Consider the following 12,711-nt stretch of genomic DNA (forward strand, 5'->3'; position numbering starts at 1 on the left):
TGGTGTCAGTGATATCTTCAAATCTCATATCCCAAAAATGATGTACAGGGCCTGTATTCATAAACGTTTAAAGTCTGAAACATGCACTTAAAATTCTTAAATGCTAAAATAGTCCTTTGGCAATAAAACATTGTAAGAACGTGTGTACTGTAGCTGCAGACAGGTCGTCAAATATTCTTTAATATTAAAGTGTTATAAACAAAGTTACGACAAATTGAATTTTTGATGTTCTTAAGTCAGTTGCAGACAAGTGTTGATGACACAAGCCGGACAAAAAGAGAAGAAGTACATGTATATAATGAGGTACAGTAGTAGTAAATCTAAAACTTAAAAAAAAAAATATGTATCTGAAACCAAGACAGTTTAAAGGAGCGAACTCGTAATGACAATTGGTAACTACATTTTCTCCGTATTGATTTCAAAATTTTCAAGTTGTCAGCGAAAAGCATTTCTCGTATGAACTACATTACAGGCGAGAAGACGAACCTGCATGGAAATTGCCAATACGTGTCCACTACATTAACAATAAATAGTTACTTACTAACTGTACATAATAACTAGCCTGTCAGACTTGTAAATTTGTCTTGTCTGATGCATGCAGTGATAAAGTTTTTCTATATAAATTATCACAAAATTATTCATATTTTCTTCTTAATTTATACGATATGTTTAAGGGAACGATATCATATTCATTGGCAGACAATATTATTTCTGACAACTATTTCTGAAATATCTCCATTGTCTCATTGCCTAATGCAGGTCAGACGGTATAGATCATTTCATTTTCTACGATGTCATAAATGGGATTTCCAAGTAATTCTGTACCATACTGATGTCATCTTGTAAGAAACCGTCGTAGATGCATGAACAAATGAGTTACATACACGTAAAACTATAACAATATCTGGATGAAATGAGCCGCATCATGAGAAAACCAACATAGTGGCTTTGCGACCAGCATGGATCCAGACCAGCCTGCGCATCCGCGCAGTCTGGTCAGGATCCATGCTGTTCGCTAACAGTCTCTCCAATTCCAATAGGCTTTAAAAGCGAACAGCATGGATCCTGACCAGACTGCGCGGATGCGCAGGCTGGTCTGGATCCATGCTGTTCGCAAAGCCACCATGTTGGTTTTCTCATGATGCGGCTCAAATAATGAAAATATAGTAACAAATATACTTTATTTCAGACTGACACAACGGTTAGAATATTTCAAGATATACATTTTGTAGATTTATACGATTTTGTCTTTGAACCGCCTTTAATTATGTTATATACTTAAGTAGATTTTTAAAATGTATATAAATTCGATGTTGTCTATTGCTTCGATTTGCACGAATTACATATGGAGACGAAGAAAGTATGTTACAATGACTTTCAGGCTCTATATTAATGCCAAATGTCTACTCTTTTGGAACGCTGTGTCTGCAATCCTATATTAAAGTTTTTCCTTGTTACCTTATTTGATCGTTAGAAACTAGGCGTTCTCATCAAGATGTACCAATATAATCACTTTCAATTCTAAAATTACGTTTACCCAAAAATAACTGCATACTCATACTCGCTTCGAGTGCGGTGGTCATAGGTTTGCTCCATGTACGCGTCATAATAAATACGTGAAAAGTAATACTAGTAAATTCCTCGCTTAGCCTTCAGTATTAAGGGGAAAATAAAAGGATTGGTTTTTCCCGGTGTCAGTATAATGTGACTGAGTAAGGTATCGTAACACGTGTCTTATACTTCGTATTCCAATGAAGTTGCACAATAAAGTTGGGCATTGTGCTCCCTGTTACTAGTAGATACCGTTGTTTTTATGTCTGAAAAAGTGTTGAAAAAGAAGCAAAACCAAAACACGCACACACAGTCATTAATGTTTAGCAATATTTGATCTAAACTGTAACCGAATAACTCATTAGAGATAAGTTTTCGCTACAAATGGTTTAAAAAATGCATTTAAAGTAATGCGTTTAAGAAATACGTAACTGAAATTCAATTATTCATTAAGCGCGTCATGTTTGAGCAATATTTGATGTCAATAATCAAAATTCAATAATTCATTAAAAGTAAAACGTTATAGCAATATCTAATTTAGATAACTGAAATTGAATTATTCATTAAACGTAACATGATTAGGTACTATTTAATTTAAATTATTGGAATGCTATATTCTTTAAAAGTCACACGTTTTAGCATAATCTAATTTAAAGCACTGAAGTACTCTATTATTCACTAAAAGTAATATCTTTAAGAAATATAATATAATTAAAATCCAATTATCTATTAAAGGAATAATGTTTTTCCTTTGTACCTGATTTAGCCAAACATTAACAGTTAATCGTTAACTCTATTTTACAAAGATTAGCGTGCAGTGACACAAGAAACTTAAAAGCGAAATAGACAGATATTGCATAGATGAGCTCTAATAAGTACCTACTAGATTTCGTATAAAGTAGCAGATTTCTAAACTCAAGTTAACTTAAAAACTAACAAACGATCGTTTTGCATGTTGTGAATTTGGCGTGCTTTTCGTGCAACCTGTTGTTTTATTCAATTACGTATTGTTTACTGCAGCGATAACAATATTAAATCAGTTTCAAAATGCATTGCGTAAATGCATCTATCATGTTGCGTAGCATATCTGTTTCATTTGTAAAAAAAATGTAATCCAAGGTTCACCTCGTATACTCTAATACAAGTACTTGTTGTTTTTATTCTAGGATGTATTTCCTTTTTCATGGAATTAATGCTTGTTTCTTGTACGAGAAAAATGCATTGTACGATTTGCACGTCACATTGTTAAATGATATCAGAATCAAACTTTAGAATATCGAACAGAAGTGTATTTCAATAACTACAAATTTAGGTTCAGATAGTATGTGTTGACACGTTGGAGGTTTTCGTTTCGAAGCTTAGATGTCTTTTTGACAGGTATCTTTATTAAAAGATGAATTATGGTAGACACTTCGAGTGAAATGTTGCTAAGGTCCCATTGTACAGGCCTCCTTAGAACAGTAGTTTACATATATGTAACAGATGAGAAGTAAAATACTGTATAGTAAGTTGCTAAGAAACACCATAGCAGAAGATACGTATCTCATTGATACTGACCAGATAAACATGATATACAATACATATAATTGCAAAGTTACACTGTAGGATGCATGCTTTTCGATCATGCGAAACAGACAAAACATTTCTTTTCAATATTCAAGGAAGTTTCCTTTACACAGTTATTTTAACGAAAACAGCACTATTTTTAAATAAACGGTTAAAATTTTTGTCCATATTTGTTACTTGTCAATAGATACTATCAAACAAGAGCTTCGCAAAGTGGGCAATAAAGGCGCTAAGAGTTCTAGATCAGAGGAGGTGAAAGTAAAAGTTAAAGATTTTTGTATGGGTGGCGATGTGCGGTGACAGTGATGGAATATTAAGACTAAATGAAATATAGGTGATATTTTTCTTGGCCGCTTGGTGGGAGAGTCATTAGTGGAAGAGAGAAAGAGGGAGCGAACATCGCCCCATCACCGACTACCTATCTGCCAAATCTGATGTCAATACATTAAATGCTTATTTAGTTGTGTTCTAGACACAAAATATGACATACAGATTTGACCTTGCTGCAACCTGACCTTTGCCCTACAGACCTGGTTTAGACACTCTACTCATTGTCTTATCGCAGCCCACAGTAATGTCAAGTTTAAAGTCAATATCTTTTATAGTTATTAAGTTATACTCCAAGCACGAAACATGAAGGACAAATTTGACGTTTGAGCTCTATCTGTGCCTTTGACCTCTGACCTGTTTCATGCACTCTGCACATTGTCACATTATGTCATTCCCACCTACTTATTTGCCAGTTTAAAGTCAATATCTTGAACTGTTATTAAGTTATACTACGGACACGAAATAAAATGGACAGACATACAGACAGACGGACAGACCCACACGACAAAACATAAACTCCTTTGAAACTACTTTTAACTTATAAATATTACAAGAGCAGCTTGATGTCCAAGCTAGTCAGCGGCCCGTTTGTTCTTATTGTAACATAAAAGGACTACAATTGCTTTTGAAAATATTTTGGCATTTTCATATTTTAACTTATCTTTCAATGCCTATTAACTTTAAAATTAATGCCGAAACGCATACTATACATCATCGAAATATCAAACATCTTATATCTAGGAGGATTAGTACCAACCTTGTCAACAGGTCGCTCATGAAGCAAGATGAAAGAGAACATCAATGGTACTCGAAAGCTTCTCTATTTTCTTTGCTTTCAAGCAAACATTCTGTCGTAATACAAACCCGTCAAGACGGGGCGGGAAAACATCGGCATGATTACCATTAGGATCTTTTACAATCTGAGTTATTTCTCATTAAAGTTATGGAGATGAAAACGCTATTACAGGTGTTCTAATACTTAAGTATTTTACAGCTCAAATCATTATCCATAATATTAACCACTACTTACACTGCTTACAAATATCCTATATAACTATAATTTACAGATTATTTTGATCTACACGATCATTGGTTATATTAAGGTTCATCAAAGAGGTTAACATGTAGTCTTTTTGCAAGGATTTCTCATCATTAAGCAGCTTAGCACACGGAAAATACGTAAGAAAAAAAACTTAACTTTATAGACGTACGCATTTATGAGTCAAGTTTATATGAATTGTTTGGGGTCAAGATTGTTCCGATACAGAATTTCACATTTTACTATTTAACTTATGCATGCAAGTAATTGCATCTGGTATCCATACAATTAACTGGAATATTGTGTAGATAATTATTTGTGATATTTCGTTTGAAAGCAATAAAGTTTACAATTTGCGAGTTTTGTTGAGGTGTTGCAAGGGCCTGTAACAATACATATACAAAAAGGTGTACTTACTACATAGAGAAAGGTTTTTGTCAAGCCTTCTTAGTCGTTGATTTTGCTATTAATCTGTAAATATATAAAATATGTTAAAGTTAAAAATATGCAATATCATTTAAACCCTTTTGAAAGGGAACCGCTTTTATAAATTCTCATATTGCTTTTTTGTTAAATTCATGACAGATTCGTTAAACAATTATCAATGTACAGGAAGAGGGAATTGTAATGCAATTTATATATTGTGAAATTAAAAATACTAGTTTCACCTCTTTCATAAAGTGTAATTCGTATAAAGAAACTTCTTTCTTTTCAAGAAACCGATAAAGAAATGCTGTTTGAATTGTTACAGGACATCTTAAGACCAAATTAATAACTTATTTAATCGTTAATTCCACTATTTAATTCAATAAGTAATATTCTATAAAATATCATCCATGCAATTTTAATGTATACAGTATTTTAACCTAAATTACATCCCAAAAGAATGTTTCTTAAAGAGATTATTATTGATTAATGATAATGAAAAAAATTACACCCTGACGAAATGATAATCGAATTACTTGTATGCATTATGCCATCATTAACAAACTGCTTTTGCAAATAAAGATGACATAGAAATAGCTTTTTAACAAAACTTAACAGGCATTTAGATAGACGAAAACACTTGCCAAACCCGCCCCCACACCCCCCTCCCCCCCAAAAACAACAACAACAAAAAAAAAAACAAAAAAAAAAAAAACAATAGGTCTTCGTTATGAAACCATTAGAAATACGAACTTAAACATACGTGTTCAAGTCAAAGCTGGTTAAATACACTCCACCTGACGGTTAGGGCAGCTGACTCAATTTCAACTGTTGAAATAACACAAATTTTGCGGTAGAAATTTATATTACACCATGCATTGATTGCACACTGCATATGTCTAACTTAAAGAGTACATTCATATTTACTAAGAACGTTGACACGCTTTAAGGAACATGTTCCACTTACAAAGCTATTTACAAACACGTTGATGAGACTGAAAATATCAGATTATCGCACTCTTCCGATATTTATTTTTTAATAAAATTGACTTTTAATAAAACTGACTTCAAAAAGATACATTTGAATATCATCATTAGATTTTTTTCATAAATAATACAATATATAGTAAGTACGCAAGCTTGAGTTATCGTTCAATTTGCTGTACCAAGACACCAGGTTTTGCCTTTGGTTTTATTACCTAGGTTACATTGTTTATGTTTGTTACGAGGACACAAAGCTACGCAATAACATGTTTTTTTAAGATTCATTATTCTGTTTACACAAAGAAATGTTGAAACTTTAACAAGGTTTGTTTTCGTGGTGTAATTAAAGCTCAATTAAACTCCATACCATCACAAAGGATCTGATTTCATAAAAATAATAACAAGCAGAAATATATCATTAACGTGATTTCGACAGTTGATGACAGAGGCGTGTCATCTCTGGTAATCAACTAACACTCAGTAAAAGGCTGTTGTCGTGTTAATAATTTTTGACTTGAAGCAGTGACTTTGCAATTACGAATTACGTGCGTGTAATTAATGTTAATTAAGGTGATTATTAGTTCGAATTTGAATGTGATACTGTTTCATAGAAAAGACCAATAACAATCATATCTTGTCTATGAAATAATACGCTTATTACGCATGGTCAAACTAGAGCTATCACTGAAAGTGATGAATGTACCCCCGCACGCACTGACACAGTACATTGCAATCTGACGCACACAGTATTGCATTATACTGTGGACTGTATATATAAAGACCGTATCTGTATAATATAGTAACAAAAAAGTCCCATAACTATGCAGACTGTTTTTCTGAAAGGACTTAACATTCACCATGCACAGGGAAGGTTGGTACTGTTCACTTGTGTAAAGTTTCATTAAATTGTGTGCAATGGTTCGGGAGATTAGGCGCGCACAAGATTGCATATCGTGGGCTGAGCGCGAAACTATTGTAACTGTATATAAATAAAGAACAAGATACAATAGTTTCGCGCTCAGCCCTCGATTTGCAGACTCTATGTATATAGCACAGTAACAAAAATCAAAGTCCTATAACTCTGCAGAATATTTATCTAAATGAATGTAACATGCACCATGCAAAAGTAGGGTTGGTACTAATTACTTGTGTGAAGTTTCATTAAACTGTGTGCATGGGTTTAGGAGATTAGGCGCGCACAATATTTCATATGCAAACTGTATGTATATAGTAAAGTAACAAAACCCAATGTCCTGTAACTCTGAAAACAAATTCTGAAAGAACCTAACATGCACCATGCACAAGTACTGTTGTTACTGATCACTTGTGTGAAGTTTCTTAAATTGTGTCAACGGGATAAGGAGTCTATGCGTACAATATTGTGTCTATGTATATAGTATAAAAACCGTTACTCTGCAAACAAATTCTGAAAGAACCTAACATGTACCATGCACAATTACTGTTGCTACTGATCACTTATGTGAAGTCTCATTAAATTGTGTAAAGCGGATGAGGAGAGTTGGTGCTCACAAGATTGTGTCTATGTATATAGTACAGTGACAAAAAGCAAAGTCCCGTAACTCTGCAAAAGAAATTTCTGAAAGAACCTAACATGCATCATGCACAACTACTGTTGTTACTGATCACTTGTGTGAAGTTTCTTTAAATTGCGTCAAGGGGATGAGGAGAGCTGGTGCGCACAAGATTACGTCTACGGACGGACGGACAGACATTCTGAAACCAGTATACAGTATGTTAATTTCAAAGACCGTTTCGAAAGACTCCAACCCTTTTCTCTATGTCCTTACTTACCATCTAGATGTACGTCTGGAGTATTATGAAAATTCCAGAAAAGTAATTCTCACATTCTAGAGTCCGAAAAACTGAAACTGAGGCAATAAGTCTGCCTGAAAATTTTCATTTCCGGCGTTATAAAAGTACATAATATTAATAATAACAAAGTCATTTTAAGAAATACTACAAATCGAATGTGACTAGACAAAGGATGTGCGCTTTTATATTTCTTATTAATTTAAATGATTTATTTAAGGGTATTTTCTCATATCTATTGGCAGACACCACTATTTCTCGAAAGTTCAATGATTAATGTAATATTGCTTGCCTAAGACCGTATAAATAATTTTGACTGTAGCCTTTACAATTTGTTCCAAAGAAATTTAGTAACACGTGAATGACATAACCGTCATAATTACAGTCAGTGATTGCCATGTTCGGGGAATTCGATATGCTGACAAATCAAGGACGAAAAAAGGAACACAGCAGGGCACTGTTTTTGAACGGACAGTGGCAGAAACAGCATTAGAAAATTTAAAGTAGCTAACTAAATTTACTTCTCGTCAGTTGAATCCCTTATATAAGTTAGAGAAACTATACGAACAAATTGTAAACATATATAAAACACACACACACACACTTTAGAACCGCAAACGTATGTACTCGATGACTTTGCAGAAGTAAGAGCACGAAAGAGATCCCAGAGACAAAGGATTAAAGACTTAATTTGTTCGTGTTATACCTTAGCTAAATTTCCTACGGGCGTTTAATGGTTTAATAAACTATGTTATCACGTTAATTGTCTGTAATGACAATACAGTATTACCTTTTGTGTTTCGTGTAAATGATAGAATCGTGTACCACAACCGTCATATTTGCTTAAAAATATCTGTTAAAATTATACACGTACTAATTTAACATGCTTTTTCCATGATTCTTGCCGATTAGCTAACGACATGGGATAAAAATGTGTCGAGGAAATGATGATATCGTGTAACAGGTAATTCCTTATGATCATATCGAATATTACTTGTCCGTAAGGTATTTGTGTGCAATGACGTTGCATCTTGAATATGAAGAGACATTATATTTTCAGGAAAAAGAGAGTGCATTTAAAAATTCTAATCTATGAACAAGATGTATATTTCAAGCTCTATATGAATCTCTAAACTATCAGAAGACTGACCTCTATACAGCATTTACATTTTTCTTTATTTGCGTATTTCGAAACTAATTTAGTTAGTTAACTTGGTCTGTATTATTATTACTATTTAAGCTTTAGTGGGTTTAATTATAAACTTCATGATTATATCTTTTAAAATGATATATATATCCCAAGGGGAGCAGTGCAATGCGTGAAAAGTTTTGGAAATGCGGATTTTATATGTAACAATACATTCCAGTGCCATCATTAACTATGTTCCATAAAATATCTTTATAAATGCAATTAAAAAATCTATTCTTAATATCAATTGCCTAAAAACCAATAGGCGTTGATCCTTAGGTTTTCTGTAATGCATATTCTATATGATTTAAAATATACCGATCCCAAAGTACATGGACAGGTAGAACAATTACTTGTTAAATTGTTTTTCAAACCGTTCAAAAAGTTTGCTCGGTCAGTCTTACACAGAGTTTCGATGAAGATTATATTTATGCTTTTGCTAAATTTTCAAATTTCATAGTCATGTATTTATTTGTTAGACTGTTTTTTTATGCATTTTATGTGACTATGAAATAAAAACCACGAAACACCTCTTGTTTTTGTCAAGTTTTGTTCCACATATATGAATAGTAATATTGAGAAAAATTGTCATTTATTTGAGATTTTGTGTACTTTCCTTTGTGAAAATGTACTCTGTTAGTAAATCGTTTCATACAATGATTCCAGTAAAGAAAGATTTATCTTTAAAATTTTCTAGAATTACAAAAGATTATGTCCAGGTGCTATGCGCAGTCCCTCCTATATCAAAGAACACAGCAAATAATTTTTGGCCGTATGCCTTTATATTGCATTTACATGCCCAGTTCTTTATCTATTTCTAGTTAATGGTAAAGCTCCCGTGGTTGAAAATAATAACCGTACAAAGTTTTTATCAAACAATAAAATAAACATATCTTTCAATCATTATAAAACTTCATTGCAGATTTTGCAAGAACTCTCACACAAACTCAAATATCCCTGTAACTGACATTCGCCGACTGATTAGATAAAAAAGTAGATATTTTTACGAATGATTGAAGAGCCATTTGTAAACAAAAACCATGAAGATGTTTATATACGATAGCGCTGTTCGCTGTTATCATTCCCGATCTCCTTAATGGCATCTTACTTCTTTAGTAAAGACTGGTGAGATTTGAAAATGCTGCAGGTAAATGTATGATTAAATAACTTTCAATTTTCATATAATATATGTGTGTGTGAAGCCATAATGAAATAAACATTTGAGTTCATCTTCTCATCAAATATAATTAAACATCATCAAACATTTAACAATAATATTTTAACGGTTTAAATGATGATAAACAATTGCTTGAAACAATGTTAAATCTAGTTAATATGTAAAATTTCAGCATTGGAACATTATATCAAATGCACCAAACTAAGATAACGAACTATCATCGATCCTCAAGCAACTGAAAAGAAATTAAACATTAATAGTAACAAACTCGGTTTGATTGTGTCCGTTTATCATCGTCAATTATATACGATTAAATATGCAGCGCCCCTTACCAATGACATAAACAGAACTTGCATATACTCATCTGATCTCAAAGAACCAGGAAACAACTTCAAAAGGGTTGCATGATTTACATTACCTTCGTGCAGTGAAGTGTTTTAAGAAAATGTCATATTATCCTGCTGTGATGACTTCGTTATATTATTTGCAAATGCATCGGTGTTAATGCACATATCTTGTATAAGATAACTGATTGAAATCTAAAGCCAGGTTCGCTTCGTATATTCAAGTAAATAATAGTTCAAGTACTTGCTTCAGATAATAAGATAAATGTCTTGGAATTTAGTATATATCACATGCGCTATGAAAAGAAATATGACATGACATTATACAATTTTACCATGAATACACTTCAAGAAACCATCTTAAGGAACATTGAGATTAATAGTAAATACAATATTGTCAGTACGGTGTAAAATGTAAAAGTACTGTCAACGTGTTTTCTGTTGACATTTTAAGCTCAGACAACATTTGACTTATATTGTTGCTGATTCGCACCACTGAACAGTGTAAATTTTCCGGTTGGTTACTCAAAAGTGGTGCCCCTAAACATTATCCATCTTCTGTCCATTTTGTGTGTTTGTTTTATATATCTATGTAGTTCTGTGCAGCTGTCAGATATTTAAGATTTTTGCGTAGTGCGGGGGAGGGGGTGGGGGCACTTAGGGTTGCTTTTGTCCGAACTTGTGTCGTGTATATCTAAAAAAGTATTCGAGCCAGAGTCATCGCACCGTTATGGACCTGGTGTTTCAGTTGGGATTTCACACTGCCAGATCAGAATTTTGGCCCCGGTCGCATGTTTTTCATGAAGTATTTGACTTAGGATTATGAAATATAATAGGAATATTTTTCAGCTTGTGCTGTTGTGCATCTTGGATTTGGTTTGAGATTGCACTCAACAGGACTAGAGTAATAGCTTTTGACTTAGTCAAAAATATTCAGAAAAGAGTGTTTAGCCCGTTTCTTAACACTTATTTGACATAGAACCTTGTAACGTAACAGGTATATATTTAGCATAGAAAGTTGTGCACCTGGGTTTTGATTTGATGTTCTGTCAGTCAGACCTGAGTTATGGCCCTTGTTGAAGTTAAAATTATGCATGAAAGGCATACAAATCTGCCTTGCTTGTATCTAACAAAATCTTTGATTTAAAGTCATAAAACGTAATAGAACTGTTTTAAAGCACGTGAAGTTATGCATCTGATATTCTGCTTGGGATTTAACTCAGCCAGTCCAGAGTTATGGTCCTTAACTAAGTGACAGATACACTTAAAATGCTTAAAAGTTTCTGTTGCATACCAGTATGTCTTAAAATATGTCATAATTATAGAGTCATGTACAGTTGGGGCACCAGTGTCCTATGGACACATAGCTAATTCTTGAAATACGCTATAATTTTTACATCGTTTAGAGTACCAATGAGCATCGTTTAAGTATCAGGTATAACAACATTAGTTTGATTAGATGGGGAGGAAATTAAATTGTGATGATAATTAAGTATTTTGCAGCTACATTCCAAGAAATAATTTGTATCCATTACATAACTGCCAGATTGCTCTTTCATAACCTGTCTTTTGTAAATATTTCAACCTAACGTAACTAATAATTTACAATATTTATGTAACGATAGTGATAACGTAATAAATAAATATTCATCAGAGAGATCGTAGTCTAGTTTTTGCTAGAAGTGCTCGTAACTAAGAAGCTTAGCACACGGAAAAGACGAAGAAAAACTGCTTAATGTAAAGTATCAACATAATATGTATTTATTAGTAAAGGATATACGAGAGGTTAGGAGTAAGAAATCCGAAACAGAGGTCGTATCTAGCTGAGCTATTTAATCTACTCATGCATTCAAGGAATTTTATACATGCAATAAAGATGCACAAACTAAAACAATTGGCAAAAACTGATTTTAAAACAATTTAGGTTATCATATACAATCTTAACTAAATAAGTGTCGCTGAAGTACATGGGCTACACTAAACGTGGGGATCGAACGGCAATGTAAAATATTAAAATATTAATCGAAACTTCTAATGCACATTCGATATTTTTTGGTAATATCGTTTGTAATTCTAACAGTAAATTTGTAGATACTTTTACACATCTAGAAAAATATATTGACAATTTACATACTATATTTCAACAATATCAAAACTGACGAAAATATCGGGTGAGGCGTTAGAAGTTACGTTAAATGTATTATCAAAAGCAAGTCTTCTGAATATATACAGACAAAAAAATGATAATCTAAATATAATTTGTCTAAATACTGTA

The 12,711-nt window shown here is 32.8% G+C and overlaps 1 protein-coding gene across 3 annotated transcripts in view; it reads right to left on the reverse strand.

Moving 5' to 3' along the window:
• The window catches only part of LOC123523153 (neurotensin receptor type 1-like), a 328,743-nt gene that overhangs the window by 238,946 nt on the left and 77,086 nt on the right, over window positions 1-12,711 (reverse strand). For 2 of the 3 annotated variants that reach the window (XM_045300818.2, XM_053549268.1), the window contains one exon: window positions 4,904-4,957. The gene's annotated coding sequence lies outside the window, so the exon portion shown is untranslated. Of the gene's footprint in view, window positions 1-4,903; window positions 4,958-12,711 lie in introns of those variants that run through there. The other variant, XM_045300821.2, reaches the window with a different exon arrangement.

Source organism: Mercenaria mercenaria, chromosome 8 (assembly GCF_021730395.1).
Source record: "Mercenaria mercenaria strain notata chromosome 8, MADL_Memer_1, whole genome shotgun sequence".
Classification (NCBI taxonomy): domain Eukaryota; kingdom Metazoa; phylum Mollusca; class Bivalvia; order Venerida; family Veneridae; genus Mercenaria; species Mercenaria mercenaria.